General features: G+C 34.0%; 1 non-coding gene across 1 annotated transcript; it reads left to right on the top strand.

The window, feature by feature from the left end:
* The first annotated feature begins 474 nt into the window (after positions 1 to 474).
* LOC133802708 (small nucleolar RNA R71) lies at positions 475 to 580 on the top strand. The gene has a single exon (XR_009877453.1). It is a non-coding gene; the product is annotated as a small nucleolar RNA R71 (small nucleolar RNA).
* The last annotated feature ends 4560 nt before the right edge of the window (positions 581 to 5140 follow it).

Here is a 5140-nt window from a genome sequence, read left to right as displayed (position 1 = left end):
TGGTTTCTCCAATTTGGATTGTAGGTGGATGAAAATGGGTTATCATTTGGTTTCCCACAAGCATGAAGTGCATTGGCCTCCTCGGAAAAGGCTTCTTGGTAGGAAGGACATGATTGGGAATTATGGCAAGGACTAGAACATATAGAACAAACATCTTTTCTTGGTTGTATTGGAGAGTTTATAGTTTGGCTTATGGCTAAATCTTCTACTTTTCTCGCTAATTTGTCTAAGGATGTTCTTAAGTCTAATTCTTCTTTTACTTCATACCTTCCTCCTCTTTTTGGTGAATTAGTTGACCTAGACCTAGGATCAAAATAATTCCATTGTTGTGAATTGACAGATAAATCTTCAAGGGCGTCCCACGCCTCTTGTCCTTGAAATTTTAAAAAAATTCTAGTATTCATAGATTGAATCATTTGACAATTAGAGGGAGTCAAACCATCATAAAAATATTTTACAAGTCTCCATTTTTCAAAACCATGATGAGGACATTTTAATAATAATCTTTAAATCTTTCCCAACATTCATAAAACTCTTCATTATCTTTTTGGAAAAAATCGGAGATTTCTCTCCTTAGACTATCAGTTTTAGACATAGGAAAAAATTTCAGCAAGAATTTATTATAAAGTTGATCCCGTGTAGTTATAGACCCCGTGGGAAGGGAGTTTAACCAAGCTTTTGATATGTCTTTTAATGAAAAAGGAAACAATCTTAGTTTGACCGACTCATCAGAAAATTTTTGAAATTTAAATGTTGAGCAAATTTCTAAGCAATCTTTGACATGCATGGAAGGATCATCTCTATCTAACCCATAAAAAGATGGCAACAATTGAATGATTGCTGGTTTAAGCTCAAAATGAGTAACAGAAGTGGTAGGAAGAACGATACATGAAGGAGCATTAGATGAAATAGGTGCAAAATATTCCAGCAAAGTTTTTTCAGGCACAACATTTTCATCAACATGATTAGCAATTGGTTCCATGATGCTCAAATTTTTACTAACACTTTCAATTTCAAACAAAGATAAACGTCTTTTTACTAATCGACTTTTAGAGTTACGTTCCTAATGATGCATACAATTTTAACAAACAAAACAACAAAGATAATCTCAAACAAAAAAATTTCTGATGTGGAAGATCAGTTAAAACCGCAACCACAGAGCATACTTATAATTTTTAGAGATTTCACAACAATATAATTCTTATGGTTTACTTGTCCCCAGGCCTATTTGATTCCACTTACTCGTGCACTACTAACAACTCCCCGAGGTTAATTAGTAGAGGCGGATTGGGAATTTTGTTCAAATTTCCTTTAAGCGAAAACTGCTTATGGTGAAAGGACAAGATTTAGGTTTCTCTTTTTTTTTTTCAAGTATTTTTTTCACAATTATAGAATAACATGATAAAAGGTAAAGAAAAATAAGGCAAAATTAAATAAGACTAAAATTTAGGCAAGATTAGGGAGGCATAGCATGCCATCAACCATAACAAAAATAAGGTAAAAATTAGGAGGTACAAGTGCCATCAATTAAAACATAAGATAAAGGACTAGGAGGCAAAATTACCATCAACTAGCTAGGAGGCAAAATTGCCATCAACTAGTAACTTGCAAAAACAAAATAAAAATAACAATAAGATAAATAAAGAAAATTACAACAAGGGTTAGGAGGCACAAGTGCCGTCAACTAAAAAAAAATAAAAAGTTAGATAGGAGGCACAAGTGTTATCAACTATTTATAAAAAAAAACAATAAATATAATTATATATGTAAGTTTTTTTTATGGGTGGTAGAACCGTCCCAAATTTTCTTTTTATCTTTTTTTTTTAGATTTTATATAAATATATTTTTTTATATATTTTTGTATATATAGTTTTTTTTCTTTTTTTTTTAAGTGCAAAAATTAAAATAACTAGTAGAAGAATTTACTAACCTTGAGATAAATTTCGTTTCTTTTCTCTTGCAACTCCCCGGCAACGGCGCCAAAAACTTGATGGACCCAAAACGGGTACGTTTTAAATATTTATACTCGCAAGCGCACGAATCGTATTTATAGAATAGTGTTCGTGTAAGCACAATATCGAACCCAAAGGAGTTGTCTAAAATAAAAAGAAAACTATTTTAAATAAAATTAATAAATTCTAACCTAGCTCCAAAGATTGATGAGATTTAATGCCATGAACATAAGATAAAACACTTAAAATAAAGTTATTTTAAAGAATAAAAATAAATCAATTATGATTTGAAAATAAGTTATAAAAGAAAGATTATTAAGAAACTAGAATCCACAAAATGTAAGTTTAATAATATTTATTAGTATATTGATTCCCAAGTTTTAGTGATAGTTAAAATAAATCAAACTATCATTTTTCAAATAGATTTTTAGTTTTAAGAACAAATTACTTCTAAAAAAAATAGGATTTTTCTTCACTTTCAAAAAAAGTATAATTTCAAAGCATTTAATGTGAATCAACCTAATGAAACAACAAAAAATCAAATAACATTATTTATAAGGCAAAACATAATATTTTTGTTCTAAGCATTAGATGTGTACAATTTAATGACACATCTTACACAAAGAATATTATGTTTTGCAAAATGAAGAACAAAGCGAATATTATCTAACAATCCAAAATATGGGATATTGAAGATGAAAGACATATATGAAGAAGAAAAATCCATAAACTTTGTTGCATTACAAGGGAAATCAACATACAACATAAATATTATCTAGTTACAAGTTGCTTCATCATAATCTTAATAATCTTATGAAAAAGATTAGAAGCACATAACTAGAGTAGAAATTACAAAATAAATGAAATACATACTTGAAAATGCTCTTGAAATACCCAAAATGGAAGAGAGAATGGTGGAGAGAAAATGAGAGAAAAGAAGATGGTAACCAAAAATTAAGCACCCCAAAATGGTCTTGAAAACTCTTATTTATGGCCAAAATGAGATTATTAAAATAATCAATTTAAATTAATTAAATTGATTAGATTAATTAAATTAGTACTAATATGGGAAGTAGGGGTAATTTGTAGGAGTGATGATGATTTTGGGTAAAAAGTTGGCATTTTTGGACATAGGAGACAACAGGTACCAATGATGGGCTCAAGGGTACTTGTTGGTGGCTCGGTGGGTGGAGGCTTGGAGGAGGTGCTGGCTGGGTGCATCTGGATGGCTGAGGCCGAGTGATGGCAATTGGGCTCGTGGATGAGCTGGGAAATGGCCATGCGTTGGGCCTGAAGGGGTTCGGGCCTGGGTGAGTTCAGCTTATGGCCCGCCTGGCTGGAAGCAGCTTGAAGACTTTGGCTGGAGCAGGGGCTGAGGAAAGTGCACGGGCTGGAGTGGGAGCTGAGGGAAGGAGCTATGGCGTGGGATGATTTGGGCGAGGCGGCTGGGCCGAAGTGCTTCAGGAGGCAAGGCTGCTGAACGTGGGCCTGGGGAAATGTCAATTCTTGCCTTTCTTTCTTGAAAATGCCACACTTTTTCTTCATTTTTCTTAGCTTTTCAAACACCATTAACACAACATACTCCTTACAAAATAAACATAAATTAAATCATAATCAAATATTTTCAATTATAAAATAAATTATATTAATTCATTGAAAAAATTAATTAAAACTTAATTTAATTTAACATTAAAGATCAACAAAAGTGTATTTTTTTTTACTTCAAACCAAACTCAATAATTCAATTAATTAACTACAATATTTTACAAAAAAATAACTATAAAAACACAAAAAAATATATAAAATCAAAATAAACCCAATAAATTCAAAATTACTTTAAAACTTAATAAATCAATTAAAAACTCAAGAATTAAGCAACAATTAGCACATAAAAAGTGGTAAAATAACTCTATTTTGTAGAGTTATCAATCCCCGCCGTGACAAATTTGCCAAACCGCTCACTAGGATCGTCTCGAGTCATAAGTTGCAAATACATCCACATAATAATGTGGTCTCAACAATTTACCACCAATAATCACATTTAAGCCCTCAACATGCCAAAATTACAGGTATGCCCTTATAAGCTAAACATGGTGTAACGCCCTGGATAGCCAAGACTGTTACACTGTGTTTATAAAAGTGCAAGACTTGCTAATCAAGTCATGTAGTTAGAAAAGTGTTGCTGAAACTATAATTGAACTGGGGTTAAAAGATTTCGGTCACAAAAGTTATATTTTCTATAATCAAACATTTTTTTGTACATGGGATCCCAATAGTAATAACGTACAAAAGACAGTTTACAAAATTTCAGGATAAAAGTACAGGTACTAGCCACTCTAAGGAAAAACAGACATTTAGGCTATTCCCGTCCTGTACCACTCCTCGGTCGTGGCGGCCGATCAGCTGACTATGTACATTCAGCCCCAAAGCTCTCCAACTAAGGACTGGTCCACTATGCCCTTGCCTTTACCTGCACCACGTAGCACCCGTGAGCCAAGGCCCAGCAAGAAACCAGATAACAGAGTATAGTCATTTAAACAATCAATTTACAAATCAACAATCAGACAACTCATAAAGCTTAGCCATATACTCAACAATCCATAATAACTACACAATCAGGCATTCAACATACCAAGTTCATCAAATATCATCAATAACCAATTCATATATTAACCATGGTCGACGCCCTTAGGTCGCACCCCTGTTTATCCCACTGACTTTGACCCCCTTAAACAAGGCTCAGTGAATATTACGTTGTCCTCAGCTACCAGTGGCCGAGCCGCGCCCTGTGCGCAAATATTGATTCCGGCACTCTTAGGCCGTTTATCACATGTCCCATGGCATAATACCATCTATGACATCATACAGATATAGGGAGCTCTTAGTCCCAACATAATCACATATTTGGGTGCAGTTTTCTTACCTTTAGGTTCCGATAGCTTGATTAGTGAAACCGACCCTCAAGCACGATCCCATCCGAGCCCTAGCGTACACCTAGTCACAGCCATAAATTAGTATCATCACCAAACTTTGATTCCAAAACCTAGCCTCGGGACTAATCCCCAGCCCTCGGGAAGCCCTAATTCCACCAAACGGGGTGGTGGAATCAAACCCCGAGCCCTTGGACAAAAACCCTAAGAAATAACCCAAAAATCCTCTTATGGAAATAGGGTAGCGCTACAGCGCCC

The sequence above is a fragment of the Humulus lupulus genome, chromosome 9 (assembly GCF_963169125.1).
Source record: "Humulus lupulus chromosome 9, drHumLupu1.1, whole genome shotgun sequence".
Classification (NCBI taxonomy): Eukaryota; Viridiplantae; Streptophyta; class Magnoliopsida; order Rosales; family Cannabaceae; genus Humulus; species Humulus lupulus.
This window is presented reverse-complemented; position numbering and strand designations above follow the sequence as displayed.